At 34.8% G+C, this 18,046-nt stretch overlaps 1 pseudogene; it reads right to left on the bottom strand.

Annotated features, from left to right (window-relative positions):
- Nucleotides 1-18,046, bottom strand: part of LOC132061451 (LEAF RUST 10 DISEASE-RESISTANCE LOCUS RECEPTOR-LIKE PROTEIN KINASE-like 1.1) — an 82,732-nt pseudogene that overhangs the window by 60,198 nt on the left and 4,488 nt on the right.

Genomic DNA, 18,046 nt, shown 5'->3' with positions numbered 1-18,046 from the left:
TTTGTGCTTTGGTTGTTAGCCTATGTACCTTCCGGCAACAAGGAGAAAATATACCTTGGTAATGCAAATTGCAAGTTAGAATTTTAGCCGAATAATGAATGTTTAGTGTATACATGAGTTTCTCTAACGGATCGTAGTTTATAGGCAGCTGAATTTTATTTTCAATTTTAATTAATCTTTTTGTAGTTGTTTCAGTATTGGCTGTTGTAGTAGCTATTATGATTACAATCCATTTAATTGCTCATATTTTGATTTTCAAGAATTTAAATTATTTGAAGTTTATACAAGAACCTGTTGTAGCTTACCAGTTAGGCACACATTTTTTACATAATTTTTGTGCTTTGGTTGTTGACCTACGTACCTTCCGGTAACGAGGGAGAAAATATACCCTGGTAATGCAAATTACAAGTAAGAATTTTAGCCGAATAATGAATATTTAGTGTATACATGAGTTTCTCTAACGGAACGTAGTTTATTGGGGGCCGAATTTTATTTTCAATTTTGATTAATCTTTTTGTAGTTGTTTCAGTATTGGCAGTTGCAATAGCTATTATGGTCACAATCCGTTTAATTGCTCCTATTTTGATTTTCAAGAATTTAAATTATGTGAAGTTTATACAAGAACCTGTTGTAGCTTACCAGTTAGTTACATGTTCTTTACATAATTTTGTGCTTTGGTTGTTAGCCTATGTACCTTCCGGGAACGAGGGAGCAAACATACCTTGGTAATGCAAATTGCAGGTAAGAATTTTAGACGAATAATGAATATTTAGTGTATACATTAGTTTCTCTAACATATCGTAGTTTATTGGCGGCCGAATTTTATTTTCAATTTTAATTAATCTTTTTGTAGTAGTTTCAGTATTGGCAGTTGCAGTAGCTATTACGATTACAATCCAGTTAATTGCTCATATTTTGATTTTCAAGAATTTAAATTATTTGAAGTTTACACAAGAACCTGTTGTAGCTTACCAATTAGGCACACGTTCTTTACATAATTTTGTGCCTTTGTGCCTTGGTTGTTAGCTTATGTACCTTCCGGCAACGAGGGAGTAAATATACCTTGGTAATGCAAATTGCTGGTAAGAATTTTAGCCGAATAATGAATACTTAGTGTATACAGGAGTTTCTACAACGGATCGTAGTTTATTGGTTGCAAAAATTTATTTTTAATTTTGATTAATCTTTTCGTAGTTGTTCAATATTGGAAGTTGCAATAGTTATTATGATTACAATTCGGTTTAATTGCTCAAATTTTGATTTTCAAGAATTTGAATTATTTAAAGTTTACACAAAAACCTGCTATAGCTTACCAGTTAGGCACTTCTTTAACAATTGATTTCTCAGGAACAATTCAAATTTGTAGTGCTACCTCCAGACCCTTTTTCGAGTTCTAATTACCCTTTTTATATAACGTTTCAAGTTTCTTGGTAGGCATCAATGTAGGAAGAATTAACTGAAGGTGACTAAAAAGTCTCCAAATTACTAAAGGTGACGTGTAGGGCCCACCCCATATCAAAACCCAATTAAATTTGGGATTAAGAAAATTGGGGTTCAAAATGTAATTTTTAAAACTTTTTAATCTTTTACAAACTACAAAAAAACCCAAAACACCAACCCATTATACTAAAACACCCACCCATTATTCAAACATCCCAAACCGTTCCCTCCCCACAACTCCCTCGCACTTTTTCCATATTTCAAAATCAAAACTCCCAAGCAAACAGTTAATCTCCTTCACTTGGACATCTCTCATCTCTCCTCTTTTCTTGTCATCTTCTTCTTCACCCTCGTCTGTAGTTGCCGCTGCTGCTGCTTCTTTTTTAATATCAAGGTAAAGTTTTTGTTTCACTTGTTCCAAAAGTTATTTGGTAGAAATTGATGATTTTAGTTGTAGAAAAAGAAGAAGAAGAACATGGGTTTGTCTGCAATGTTGTTTATTTTGTTGTTCCTTGTTCGAGAAACCCTTATTTGGGGTATTTGTTTGACTTGTTGGGGTTTTTGCGTTTGTAAATAGCGTACATTGTTCTCAAATTATGGTTTTTTGTGATGTTTTTGTTCTTCTTCTCCTTAAGATTTCGAAAAAATGGCTTGCAATCTTGTTGACTTTTTGGAAATCGACATTTAGTAAGTTCTTTGCAAAGAACTTCAAAGACTTGTTTGACAGTTGTAGACATTTGCTGAGGTTGCTTGCTTTAAAACCCTCTATTTAGTGTATTTTGGAGTTAAATACTGTTGTTGGTGTTGGTGTTGATGTTGATGTTGGTGTTGGTGTTGTCTTGTTATGGTATGGTTTAGGAAAAGAAAGGATAAACAATTATTGCACATACATTTGATGTATTTTGTTTAACTTGTATGATTGTGTGTCTGTAGTGGACGATTTGGCTGTTGTCTTGGAAGTAGATACTTGTTGTTTTGGTTTGGTTAAGTGTTTAGGAAAAGCTTGGATAAAATCCATCTTGTTGTTGTTATTGTTGTTATTGCTGTTGTTGTTGTTGTGTGTTTGTAGTGAAATAAATGGTTTTTTCTGTTGTTGTCCTGGTATGGTTTAGGAGTAGATATCCAAATAGATGGTTTTTTTGTTCTTGTCCTAGTATTTATCTGATTCTGTTTATAGAAGCTATGTCCAACAGATTTTTAGTTGTTGCAACAATTTCTACACTTGTGCCAACAAGTAGATAATATGTTACAACAACTACAAATCTGTTGGACATAGCTTTAGTTTTTTGGTTCTGTTTGTAGAAGATATCCAACAGATTTTTAATTGTTGCAACAAGTTATACACTTGTTGCAACAAGTATACAATATGTGGCAACAACTACAAATCTGTTGGACATAGCTTTAGTTTTTTGGTTCTGTTTTTAGAAGATATCCAATAAATTTTTAGTTGTTGCAACAAGTTATACACCTGTTGCAACAAATATACAATATGTTGCAACAACTACAAATCTGTTGGACATAGCTTCAGTTTTTTGGTTCTGTTTGTAGAACATATCCAACAGATTTTTAGTTGTTGCAACAAGTTATACACTTGTTGCAACAAGTATACAATATGTTGCAACAACTACAAATGTTGACTTAGCTTCAGCTTTTTGTTCCGTTTGTAGAAGATGTCCAACAGATTTATAGTTGTTGCAACAAGTTAAACACTTGTTGCAACAAGTATACAATATGTTGCAACAACTATAAATCTGTTGGACATTGCTTCAGTTATTTGGTTGTGTTTGTAGAAGATATACAGCATCTTAATCACTTATTCAACAACTGAAGAATCTGTTGCAACAACCTATTCACTTGTTGCAACAGTTACATCATTTGTTGCAACAAATTCTTCAGTTGTTGGGGAATTCTGTTACTTGTTGTATTTTGTTTGATCAAATGCCGCACTTCTTATTATCTGCTTTACTTTGAATGAAGCACTAATCGCCTGAAGTTTTTTTTTTCTCCGTGTGTAGATAAAATGTCTCCAAATAAAAGAAAAGTTGAGAAATCAACCGAGGGTCATAGAGGGATAATAAAAAAGCTAGAGTGCAATCATCATTAGAGAATCTTGCTGATTTAGCAAAATCTATTGTTGAATCAACAAATATAGAGGAAAGAGACAGCCAAACTGACAATCAATCCTCAGAAAGAGAGGAAGTACAGAGCCAAGAAGCAGTAGATACAAATGAACAAAGTGAAGAAGAATTAGAAGCTGAAGAAACTGCTGATGGAGTAGATGGATTGGATAAAGATGATGAAAAGGACAGTGCTTCCGAAAATACAGTTCACTTGTCGACGTTCATAGCTGAATTAAGAACAAAGAAGAGAAATAGTGTGAATGCCAATTTAATTGCAGAATCTTCTAGTAGATTGAACATAGATCATAACAGACCTTCCATTGCTGAGGTTGTCAAGGTTTTCAGTATTGACAAGTATGCCGTGAGGATGCCGTTGAATGAAAATAATGATTTGACCGTTGATCTTACGGTCAAATCAGGCATGGGTAAGAACTTTGATATATTTAGGCTAATTCTTAAAAAGCAGGGGTTGGAGGATTTCTTTAGGAAAAGTTGTTTTGGGGTGTATTTGGATCTGCCTGAAGAGACCGGTGCACGGTTTCAAATGAAAATGGTATATGGGCTTATGAAGCGTAGAATTCTTTCGGATGCAAAGGATGAGCTTTGGATTAATTACTGTGGCATGCCGGTGTGCTTTGGCTTGAAAGAGTTTGCCATAGTTACTGGCCTTAGATGTCATCCTTGTGAGCTTCCTACTGTTGTATTGAATAAGCCGGCCTCGGACTAGTAAGACGACCAAAGAAGCCAAGAAAGTAGGAAAGGGTGGAAAAGATAACGGAAACTGGTTTGGTGGAGTTAGTTGGGAAAAGCTACAAAGGAGATAAGTCATTTGTAGATTTGCAGTTCAAAACTATGTCAAAAAAGCATAAGCAAAATCCTTGTGTTTAGTTTGGTTTGTGCAATCGTGTTCTTATGGCAAAAGATACAAGTCCGAACATACCACTTGGTTTGCTTAAACTTGCGGAGGACTATGAGGCATTCAACAACCATGGATGGGGTCGGAAAGCTTCAAGTTGATCGTTGACTACTTATCGAAAGAGCTTAAGCCAACAGAAGACAAATCCAATCTATATGGCTTCCTTGGCTTTCATGGTAGAGCATTTGCAATGTCAATTTCTTGTACTTTTTGTATTTCTATCATCATTCGATTTTGCTTTGGTATCTTATTTTCTAGGCTTGGGCATTTGAAGCCATTCCTCACCTCCGACAACAAGTGAAGGACTACCCTTCGAAGTGTCTTTTCCAAGAATGCTTAGATGGTGATCGCAAAGAGCAACACTAGATTGAGTGTTGATCTTTTTAACCCTCCTTTGGAAGAGGTAAGCCTTAAGACATGTATATAGAATAAACTTGGTCATCTGTGGATAATGTCCAACAAGTATGACACCCGCCGCAACAAGTTACTAATCTGTTGGACAATGTCCAAAAAGTATGACACCTGTTGCAACAAGTTACTAATATGTTGGACAATGTCCAACAAGTATGACACCTGTTGCAACAAGTTACTAATCTGTTGGACAATGTCCAACAAGTATGACACCTGTTGCAACAAGTTACTAATCTGTTGGACAATGTCCAACAAGTATGACACCTGTTGCAACAACCTAGTCATCTGTTGCATTTCATTATTTAGGACCATTTTAATATATCTATTTTTTTGGTGTAGGTCAGTGCACCCATGGCTTGTCCCGACAAGATGAGTTGGAGATGCCATTCCTTGCTTCCTTTGAGCCCTTACAATCTGCTCCTCGATAAAATGATTGAGGGGATAAATTAGAATTAGGCTGGAGTGACAACATCAAAGAGATCAGTTGTGGTAGATGTTGGTGGTGGTGGTGTTGTTGCTGGTGGTCACTGCGTTGATGATGTTGCGGCGAAATTGCCGGAAAAAATAATAGATGATGATGTTGATTTTGGTAGACAAACTCCAATTGGTGGTGTTGTTGGTGGACAAACTCCAATTGGTGGTGATGTCGGTGGACAAACTCCAATTGATGGAGATGTTAGTTGTGGCGGATTTGGTGGTAGATTTTCCTTTGTTGGTGCCGACACATCGAAATGTGCTTGTGAATGCACCTATTGCAAGCGACGAATGGATGATTTGATAAAAAATGTTGAGGAGTTGGTGAAGGCACAAAAAGACACAAATTCTGCTTTTGCGCAGTTTGTTATCCAAGAGGGTGTCAATCCATCCAAGAAGCTGACCTCACCCTATACTCCTATTCGCATTCGCAAGAAGGAAAAGCAATTTCCAAGGCAAAGTTACCGATGTTAGGTCAAGGAAATCTTCTACACCCCACAAGGTCAGCAAGCTGTTGATCTAAAAAAGGTAAATGTGTATAAGCATGCAGATGCTCAAAAAATGAAAAAGCTTGAAAAATTCGTCAATGCCAAGAAGAGCAAGGGTACGATGTATTCATTGCATGAATTTAAGGCCGATGACTTCAGGATAATGACAAGCATGGAAAATTGGTGGCTGGCCAGTGTAAGTTTGAAAACAACAATTTTTTTTGTTGAAACAAGTCTTATTTTGGTTGTATTAGTTGCAACAAGTTATATATTTGTTGCAACGAGTGGAACACTTGTTGCAACAAGTATTGGTCTTGTTGCAACAACTCACCTTAGTTGTTGGAGATTGTTTACGGCGAGCTTGGGTGAAATAGACCCAACTGGGTTGTAAGCAATCTCCAACAAGGAGAGTTGTTGCAACAAGTGTACACTTGTTGCAACAACTCACTTAGTTGTTCAAGTGACTGACATTCCTTATACTTTTAATGCAGTATGTTGATGAAATTATGCTCTTAATGCGTGTGAGGCAAAGCACCTTCACTGAGCACTATGCTTCCACAGATATAATCTTGGATCTCAACTTCTACAATATCATGCTCAAGCGATACACGTAGTTGTCGATGAAAGCACACAGCCGGAAGCTATTCCATTCAATCAAATGCTTGATGATTTTATATGGGATGATGATGTTATCGCCATCGTAAAGGTACCGTACTGTACCAAAGGTGGTCGCGAGTGGGTTGGTGCCAAAAGGGTGCTTACTATCATGAACATAAATGTCGGTCGCTTTGTCACCCCGGAATTCATAATTGAGGAGGGGTGATAAATGTTTATGACCGCAACGTCCCAAAATCCAAGTGGATGAGTTCTTCATCCACATCCAAACACTATTGAATTATGGCCGAAACTATCAAGCAGAGTGGCATGTTTGAACGCTTGCACGAAAAGCCGCTCAACGAAGCTTGAAATTTGTCTTTGAAGGAGAATCTCCCCCGCAATGAAATCGCAATGGCATGCGCATCGTATTCACTTGCTTTTATTGAGCATTTGCTTACCGCACTAACATGATGAAGCCCGAGACTTTATTGTGCGATAACTCGGTGGCGAGGATGCAGGCGGTGGGCGATGGGTGTGATAGACAAAGTTTTGGAGCCCGAGTCGGTCGTTTAACAAATTACTACCTGAACAATTTTTTTGTCCTTATTATTATTTATGAATGCTTTGCAACAAATGCAACAGATAGTACAAAGTTAAAAAAGGTGCAAAAAATTACTAATCTACTAATCATTTAGAAAAGTTGCCTAAATGATTGCAACAGTCATCATACGATTGTTGAAGTTACTAACTGCTCCAAAGAAGTTACTAATCCGTTCCAAACAAGTAACTAATCTTTTAAACAAGTTACTAATCTGTTGCATTAGATAATACATTTGTGAAAGAAGTTGCAACAAATAACAAATCTGTTTCAACAAGTTATTAATCCGTTCCAACAAGTAACTAATCACGAAACAAGTTACTAATGCTCCAACAAGTTAACAAATTACATACGATCGTGGAAAGAAGTTGCAACGAATTACTAACTGTTCCAACAAGATACAAATCCGTTCCAACAAGTAAATAATCTCATCAAAAACAAGTTACTAATGCATTTTATTGCAGATCATCATACAAAAAATGTCGAAAGAAGTTGCAAAAAATTACTAACTGTTCCAACAAGTTATATATATATATAACAAGTAAATAATCAAGAAGTTACTAATCTGTTGCAACAGATCATATAGTTGTGGAAAGAATTACTAATGATTGTAGTAGATATATATATTGATCAATAAATATGATTGATTTCCATTGTTTATCACTAAATGGGGGTGAATCAAGAAGTTCACATCAATTCACTCCAATGATCACTCCATTTAGTGCGTATTTGACTTAATTGATCATCTATCCTGACCCAAAACACCATGAAATTGCTTAAGTATATATACTGATCAATAAATATGATTGATTTCCATTGTTTATCACTAAATGTGGGTGAATCAAGAAGTTCACATCAATTCACTCCAATGATCACTCCATTTGGTGCGTATTGGACTTAGTTGATTATCTATCCTGACCCAAAACACCATAAAATTGCTTAAGTATATATAATGATCAATAAATATGATTGATTTGCATTGTTTATCACTAAATGTGGGTGAATCAAGAAGTTCACATCAATTCACTCCAATGAACACTCCATTTAGTGTGTATTGAACTTAGTTGATCATCTATCCTGACCCAAAACACCAGAAAATTGCTTAAGTATATATAATGATCAATAAATATGATTGATTTCGATTGTTTATCACTAAATGTGGCTGATATCCATTGTTTATCACTAAATATGGTTGATTCCCTTTATTGATCACTAAATATGGGTGAACCAAGTAGTATCTCAAGCAACGGATGTAGTATTTATTGGAGCAAGTTTAGTATCCGTTACATAAAAGTGTTGTATCAAGTCCTTACTCTTGTTGGATAAAACAAACAAGTTACACATTTTACGAGTAAGTTGTTGAACAAGTCCTTACTCTTGTTGGATAAAACACAACAAGTTACCCATTTTCTCTCGTAACAAGTCACTTCACTTGTTTGATTTCGATTGTTTATCACTAAATGTGGTCGATATCCATTGTTTATCACTAAATATGGTCGATTCCCTTATTGATCACTAAATATGGGTGAACCAAGTAGTATCTGTTGCAACGTATGTAGTATTTGTTGGAGCAAGTTTAGTATCCGTTGCGGCAAGTGTTGTATCTCGTTGCGAAGAAACCGAGTAAGTTGTTGAACAAGTCCTTACTCTTGTTGGATAAAACACAACAAGTTACCTATTTTCCGTAACAAGTCACTCCACTTGTTTGATTTCGATTGTTTATCACTAAATGTGGTGATATCCATTGTTTATCACTAAATATGGCCGATTCCCTTTATTGATCACTAAATATGGGTGAATCAAGTAGTATACGTTGCAACATATGTAGTATCTCCTTTATAACATTGTTGCATTTAAAGGTTAGTATCTGTTCGCAAAAAACCGTAAATATGGTTGCTTCCGCTTTTAGTACCCATTTTCTGTAACAAGTCACTCCACTTGTTTGATTTCCATTGTTTATCACTAAATATGGTTGATTTCAATTTTTTATCACTAAATGTGGCTGATTCCCTCTACTCAATAATTAAAACATCAATTCACTCCACTTGTTAGAAAAAGCCCAACTTAGTTGCATCGGCTTAAAAACTCCGATTTTTTGTAATATGTTCAACGACTTACTAGTTGCCGCAACAAGTCCTGTTACTTGTTCGATAAAACCCAACAAGTTACCCATTTTCTGTAACAAGTCACTCCACTTGTTTGATTTTCATTGTTTATCACTAAATATGGTTGATTCCAATTGTTTATCACTAAATGTGGCCGATTCCAATTGTTTATCACTAAATGTGGCTGATTCCTACTCAATAATTAAAACTTGAGTCACTCCACTTGTTAGAAAAAACCCAACATATACCTTAGTTGCATCTCGCTTAAAAACTCCGATTTTTTGTAATATGTTCAACGACTTACTAGTTGCCGCAACAAGTCCCGTTACTTGTTCGATAAAACCCAACAAGTTACGTAGCCGCCGCAACAAATTCATTACTTGTTGGAAATCGTACAACAATTTATTAACAAGAATATACACATTAGTGATTTGAACACGAACAACATATCATATAAACCAAGTTCATAATCACCAACAATATAAATTACCATGTTAAGAAAGAATAACATTAAAATGTCATAAAGATCCAACAGATAACTATTATTACAACACAATGCAATCTACAACTATGGAGCATTTCGGCTTGGACATGTTATTTTTTTGTGGCCAACCTTTTGCATAAGGAGCATTTGTTTTTCCGCATAGCCCTCTTTGTCCACCTTCTTCCGTGTTTGCTAGAACTTAAAAGCTTCACATCCCTTGGCCACCACTTGCACTTCGTATGTTCACATCTAAAGCAATACACACTTCGCGAATTGAATGACATTCCTTTATAAAAACCTGTTTCATCATCTTGAACATGGCTGGACTGTGACGATTGTGCAAAGACACGGTGTATTACTCACAAGTTCGGGTATAGGGATCGACTCACCCCCACTTCCATGGGGCTTCGCACTTCCATTATCTGGAATATCTTGTTGGTCTTGAGCTAAATTATGGTTCTCGACCGGGCTTCCAACCACGTATACCCTTAAAATGGGCCCGCCTACATCTTTCAAATAAGTACGCAAACGACTCGATCGGTTATCTTAAAAGGCAAGACCCTTTGGTTTTCAAAAGAGCTATGCATGTAAGTGATGACAAGGTCTTTCGGTTCACAAGTTAATTCACAATAGTTAATGATTAAGTTCACAAAATCATCAAACTCAACATCTCTTGGGACAGTCATCGCTATCGTCTCTAACATGTGACTACCCTTCCATCGCCAAATATATCGATTGTTCACCTCGATCCATTCACCATGGCAATCAACACCTATTATTATTGAGTCCCCCATTAATGGTGCCTGAAATATTTTGTTTTAAGAAAATCGGTCATGACCGGCGCAAGTCAAAGGCCACTTAAATTTATAATTAAGTTAATTATTGAGTGGTTTTTTCATAAATTTTGGACCCAAAGTAGTTAACTTAATCACAATTTTGAGCGGCCTTTGAGCTTGGATGTTCAAAGTTGTCACAACTAGTAATTACAATGCTTGAATGTCAAGTGTTGAAATTACTCTAGGTGACAGCTTTGACCACCCCAAGCCCAAAGGCCACTTAAATTTATGATTAAGTTCATAATTGAGTGGTTTTTTCCTGTAATTTTGGACCCAAATTAGTTAACTTAATCACAACTATAAATGACTTCTTGGAACAAATAACTGACTTGTTGCAACAAGAAGGTTACTAGTTGCAACAAATTTCGCTTATTTGTTGGACAAATTTGATTTTTGTCTCTGTCTCATATCAAAATGGAACAACTATATGACTTGTTGGAACAACTAACGTACTTGTTGCAACAAGTATGTAACTTGTTCCAACTACTTGGTAACTTGTTGGAGACAGGTTCGGTTGTCTGTTTGATAACAAAATGCAACAACTAAGTGACTTGTTAGAACAAATAACTTACTTGTTGCAACAAGTAGGTTAGTAGTTGCAACAACTCACTTATTTGTTGGAAACAAATCTTTCCTCTCTCTCGTTTCATAACAAAATTAAACAATTATATGAATTGTTAGAACAACTAACGTACTTGTTGCAACAAGTATGTAACTGTTCCAACTACTTGATTGCTTGTTGGAGACAAATTCGCTTTTGTATGTTTCATAACAAAATGCAACAACTAAGTGACTTATTGAAACAAATAACATACTTGTTGCAACAATTAGGTTACTAGTTGCAACAGCTTCACTTATTTGTTGGAGACAAATTTCTCTATTTCATCCAACAATCGAAAATATGTCCAACAACTCATGTAATTGATGCGGTTAAGTATCATACTTGTTGCAACAAGTAACTCGGTTGTTGGAAAGATTAAGAGCTCTCCAACGATTTCACAAATTATTGCATAAAGTACAACGGTATTTGTAAATTATTTATTCACATTTTTTGTAATTGTTGCAACAGATTAGTAAATCATTGCAACAACTTTATAATTTATCAACAACTCTTGCAGAAACACTAGGACTACAACAGCTGATGCAAAAAGTTCAGAAGCTCTTACACAACAGCTTTAGAACTTGTTTAAAACAATCGTATCATTGCTGAACTACGAATCTGGGAAAATCAGCAAATAAGGCAACTATACCCGCATGAACAATTGAAAGAAACAGTATTGTTTAACTTACCAATGGACCCGAAAACACTTATGAAGTAATGCCAGTGCTACACCAATGACATTCAATCAAAAAATTGTAAAATCAGATGATTTTTTTTTTTCTTGAGCAATGGCGGATAAAGAAGAAGAAGAAGAAGAAGAAGAAGAAAGCGGGGGCGGACCAAGAAGAAGAAGAAGAAGAAGAAAGCGGGGGCGGACCAAGAAGAAGAAGAAGAAGAAAGCGACGAAAGAGATGGGAAGAACAACAATGGAGGAAACGGCGCAAGAGGATTTTTTTTTCCGCATTTTTGTATTTTAGGGTTTATAGTGGTTGGGTCAAAATGTTAAAAATAAAACTTTAGGGCAAAGTGTTAAAAGTAAAGTTTAGGGTCAAAGTGTTAAAAATAAAACTTGAGGACAAAATATTAAAAATAAAATAGAGGGCCAAAGTGTCAAAAATGAAACTATTGGGCAAGTTCAAAACCCCTTAATCACTAATCAAATTTAGTCACCTCTACTCAATAATTAAAACTTGAATCACCTTCCTTCAATTTTAAAACTAAAACATCACCTATAATTAAATGCCCCATCAATGTACATATATAGCTATATGCAATTCAAGAATTTTTTAATCTTTTGTCTCTGCTTTTTTCTTCTAGGTAGTTGAAAGCGTCAAAGGGCATGGAGGATATCAATTGGAAATCTTATTGTTTGAACTTTTAACAGGTATGAATCTTGCAGTAGATTAAATTCATCTTATTTCAAAGATGTTCAAGAATTGTTGTTCTTTTAACGTGTTTCTCGCTGCCTTTGTTCTAAATACCTCTTTTCGATAAAGTTTCAAATTCTTATTTGAACTAGGTAAGAAATTCTAATATTTCTTACTCTAAAAATAATTAAAAGTTTACTTATTTTTCTTTTTTGCCGTTAATACAAATCTTTCTTCTTTGATTGGGTTTGATTATGTTTGCCATGTGTTTTAGTCGAAGTAATTAGATTATGATTTCGAAATTTTGTATGTGATGACATATTTTAGTTAATAGGTCCTTTAATTAATTGAAATACTCTAATTCTTTACATGAAAATAGATTTCTAATAAACAGTCACTTTGTGATACTAATCACTATTAGACATGGTGTGATAAATATCAAAGAAGAAAATCGTGGGAAAAATTAAAAAATCTACAGTAAAATAATTATGCGAAGTACAACCTCCTCAAGACAAACCTGATTTAGTATCTAGGATTTTTAGGGGAAGATTGTAAGATTTAAAAATAAGTTTCAAGAAAAAATTACTTGGTCATGTTACGTTGTGGCATATTTCTTTTTGATTGAATAAAAAGAAACCTACTATATATACACCTTTTAATAATTCTTAAAGAAAGATACAAGATACCAGAGGCAGTAGCAAATCGATCTACATAATAGAAACAAAATTAGAATATTCCTAATTTCTAACATATATATAAAAGAAGTAAGAAAATACAATGCTAAAATTTCTATCATATTTAAATAAGAAAATAATTTTTCAAAAATGAACTAACTTGTCTTCAATTTCTAAATTTTTAGTTAAATAAAAGTGTAAACAATCAGAAGGAATGTTCTTAGGTTCCAAAATCTCCTAACAAAAAACAAATAAAAAAAAAAATCGGAGAATACCTAATTAAAAAGAGAATTCTAACTACTTTTAAGGCGGGAAAATTTTCCGACAACTTTGCTGCGTAACAAAAAATAAAAATTGTTTTTAACCTTTTTTATTTAGAGTTTGGATTTTAAAAATGTTATCTTTTTTACTTTAAACACTATTTAATTTGATTACAGTCTTAAAGAGATATTAGATTAGATGCATGATGCATCAAACATAGCATTTGGGTCAATAAAATAATATTATTTTGTCATTTAAATGAATATTGCATTAATTTTAGTGTTCTTACTATTTTACAAAGTTGTTTTTTTTTAATATTTTTTTAAATTTATTGACACGTGCAATGCACGTATGCTAAAACTAATTATATAAAACTAGTTATATAAAAGCACGATGGGCATTAGAAATATTGATTGAACTTTTTGCTCTTCATTAAAAGATTCTAGAATAGACAAAATAGTCATTTACTATTTTTCTCAAATTATTATTTAATATCTTTATAATATTCCACCTATTTTATTTTTTGAAAAAAGTAAAATAAATCCATCATTATGGAGTCCTTTTTTACTTAGATTCAAATTTTACCTTGTATAGATTTTTCTCTTATTTAAAGGAATGTTACTCCCTTTCAATAAATAAATTAGGAATTTTATTTCCTTGTAGAAGCAAGTTACGTTCATAATAAAGTTAGGAGTGTATGTAAGTTTCCATTCTTTCAATTCAAAAATATAGGTTTTCAATCTATTAAAATTATATTTTGTACAAATTCTTTCCTCACTTGAATTGAATATCATAAATAAAATAGCTCACGTATTAGAACTTGAAAGAGGTCGTCCTCTTCTTCTTTTCTCACGCTTCTTGACTTCTTCCACTAGAAATTGATTTTGCTCGGTATCTATTTTATGTTAAGTAAATTCAATATTTTTTTTTTCTTTTTGAATCTGTGGTAAGTGATTCAACAATTAACTAAGTCTTATGTTGCTTTCTCTTTATTTATTTTTCGAGTTATATTGTCTCTCTCCGCTCTTGATTGTCTAGGTCAGTATCATTGTTTAGTTTCTTACCATTATCAATCGTAACTCAATTATTCTACTAATATGTGGGAATTCTAAATCAACTAAAATCTACATTATTAAGTCTTCCTTATTTGAACTACGATCATATTTATGACTTTAAAATCGATTAAGATTTTGCCACTTTAATTCTACCATCTAAATTTAATAAACTAACTGAATCATCTTTTTCATTTGATAGGCAAAGGAGTATTACTACAAAAGGAATTGAATCCAAATATACATGAGTTTTACACAAAAGAAGGCCAAATAATATATTGCCTGCGACGAGTATTACTACAAAAGGAATTGAATCCCAATATACTGTCACGATCCAAAATCTCAAGTCGTGATGGCACTAGCCCCACCGTGCTAGTAAGCCAACACAAACCATTAACGTACCCTTTTTAAGCGGAAAACTAAATGCGAAATTAAATCAGACAAGCCAATTTTCAAGTCTTAAACAATCTTAAATAAAATACTTAGAAAGTTATCACACTAATCCCAAAATCGGATGTCACCCGCATAAAAGGACTACTAAAGAGTACAAATAGTCTGAAATACATCAATGTAACTGTCTGAAATGAGAAAAGGCAGAAAGTAATAAATAGAAGAGAGTCCGGGGGTGTCCAGAACCATGGTGCCCACCCTGATCTCTCAGAAAACCTCCTAACGGGCAGCTTGGTAGTCACGAGCTCCACTAGTACTGGGGACCGAATTTGCACACAAAAAGGTGTAGTAAGTGTAGCGTGAGTACAATAATCAACGGGTACTCAGCAATATCGTTGACCGACCCAGTCAAGAACGGAAACGAGGGTTGGTTTACAATACCACAACCACACTACTCTGCCATTAGTCCGAGATACAAGATAATCATATATCAATAGTTAAAGTCACATAGCAAGTAGATATCAAGATAAGACAAGTCAATACGAATATTCACAATAAACAACATAAGGAATGAATGGATGATGTGCAATGCAATGCATGGCCTTTACTCTACATCTCGATATACACACGTTCGAATATCAACGAATCGTGACCCATGGGGGGCTCATGAGGCCCATATATCACCGCTCCGGGAAGTCCTCAGATCACGGACCGCTCCGGTAGCACCCTCGGACCATGATTTTCCACATATCATGTCTCAAGAATCTGTCACTTAGCCGACCGGACCCATTTGTCAACGAAACGCGCTAAAGCATCATCACTCGTCCGGAACTAGATCCCCTCGGACTCGCAATCATATCCTCAAATAGTATGCATGAAATACATGTAAAGTATGAATATGGCATACATCAAATCAAGAGCATATACATTCGCATAGAATCCACTCTTAGGTTCTCTTTATCATAAAGGCTTTACCTTTTAGCTTCTTTTCTTTTTAACGAGGATATATGAGTGATAATCACAAAATTAGATAAGACACGAAATAATAAGAGACATAAAGTATGAGCATCCGACCCCAATTACAGATCCAAAAGACAGTACTAATATACCAGTTAATGCCCAAAGCATGGGATTCAGACCAACTATACAATCGAAAGTGCGCAAATACCCTTAACATGAAGACCGGTAGCCGATACTGGTGCTCGTCACCTCACAAGTATGGGAACCCCCTTAATTAACCTATAACCCTCTGATTAGATTCATTTTTAGCCAACCACACGTTCAAGAAAGAGTGTAATGTCTCAACTTAACCGGAATGCTGAATCTTGAATCACAAAGCCCGCTTGCCGCTTCGAATTATCTCCGAATGATAAAAGTCTAGTAAAATATGGATTATACGTTATAATACGAATCCATTAACATCCATATTGCTACATAAATCCAAATCCCCAAATTAAGCCCTAAAATTAGGATTCCGAACCCAGAAGGGCAAAATAGTAAATTGACCCTAGAATCATGTTCCTCATGCTTAATACAACTCATAAACCAAGAATCATCCATTAATAATCACTAAATCATGCTCAAATACCAAAATCCCCAATTCTTAGGTTAGGTTCCAAAACCCCCTCAATTTTCTCTTTAATTCTAGCATTCTAAGCATGGATTATGAATCTAAATCATGGGAATAATCATAATATCAAGTTTAGAAGACTTACCCAATGGTTTCTCCTTAAAATCTCCTCAATCTCTTTGAAAATCGCTCTCAAGACTTAAGGGTTTTGAATGATAGGTCTAAGGATGAAAGACACTAATAATACATTCTATCCAGCGATTCTTCGCTTCTGCGCACTCACTTTTGCACCCGCGGACTCGCTTCGGCGAAAGAGACCTCACCGAGGTGGAACTCATAAAATATCTCAGTGACGTCGCTCATGCGAAAAAGTCTTCGCAGAAGCAGAATGCTAAGTCGTGGATTTTGGGACTTCTTACATCCACTACTTATACTTTTTAGGAGTCTTTTCAAGTTTTAGTCTCTACTTTTATAGTGTTTTCGTGTGTTTTCAGGTTTTTTGAGTCTGAGGGCATAAAAGGGATAAAATGGCAGAAAAAGAGCAAAAAACACCAAATGCGGAGCAAAGTTACTGCACCGCATATCGAAGATGCAGTCGCATACTCCAGCTTCTATCAACCAATGAGTTAGACAAATTGCACCAAGTTGCGCAGCGATTGCGACACCACATTCTCAATATGCGGTCGCATCTCTGAAGATCAAGTAAGATCAGTGGAAGACTGACAAATGAAGAAGATGCGGTGCTATGAAGGACCTGTGGTCGCATCTCAAGAATGCGACACCGCAAAGTGGACACAAAACATCACGAGGTATCAGAATTAGAGAAGCCCAAGCTGGAAGATACAGACAGGATGCGGTCACAACAAGATGCGGCCGCATTCTCTACATCGTAAGTCGTCACTTAATCCATTTTTACACCTTTTGTTCTCCCTCTATTTGTGCAGCTTATTGAATATTCCCTACACATACTTTATTATTTTCTTTTAGCATTTAGAGCATTGAATATTGGTGGTTGAAGGTTTTTAAGGAGAATCTTGTACTTTTGTCATCATTTTCCATAAACTATTGTAAGCTTTATGAATATTCACTTTACCATTGTCTTTTATTTAATGAACATGAGTAGCTAAACTATTTAGCTAAGGTTGTGAGACCAAATGTGTTAGTTATGTGATTGGGTTTTTGTATTCCAACTATATTTGTATGTTAAAAGGTGTTTTCCATTAACTCTTCATGCTTGAACTCCTTTTAATGGTGGCCAACATTAGTTGTGCCAAAATACTTTACTTTGCTTGGAAAAGAAAGTATAGGTTAGGAAAAGAGTTAAATAGCAAGAATTTGGGGCTTTAAACCTCACCTAATAGCTTGAGCTAGAAATAGGAAAGCTACTTGAAAATAAAAATGGGTGTTCATGTTTGTAACATTCTAAGGCTTAGAAAAGCTTAGTAATGAGAGTTACCAATTTGGTTGAAAGACTTTTGGTAAAATTAAGCAAACCATTGTTTACTACATCTAAACATATAAATAAGTTGAATTGATACCCAATCGCATTACTTTCCTTTGGAACCACGACCTTAGTCCTCTTACCAATAGATTAAATTTCACAACAAAGGTTTCTCTAACAATTAGTGTGACAAAACTTCAAATCAAATATTATTTATATCC

The sequence above is a fragment of the Lycium ferocissimum genome, chromosome 6 (assembly GCF_029784015.1).
Source record: "Lycium ferocissimum isolate CSIRO_LF1 chromosome 6, AGI_CSIRO_Lferr_CH_V1, whole genome shotgun sequence".
In the NCBI taxonomy this organism is placed as follows: domain Eukaryota; kingdom Viridiplantae; phylum Streptophyta; class Magnoliopsida; order Solanales; family Solanaceae; genus Lycium; species Lycium ferocissimum.
This window is presented reverse-complemented; position numbering and strand designations above follow the sequence as displayed.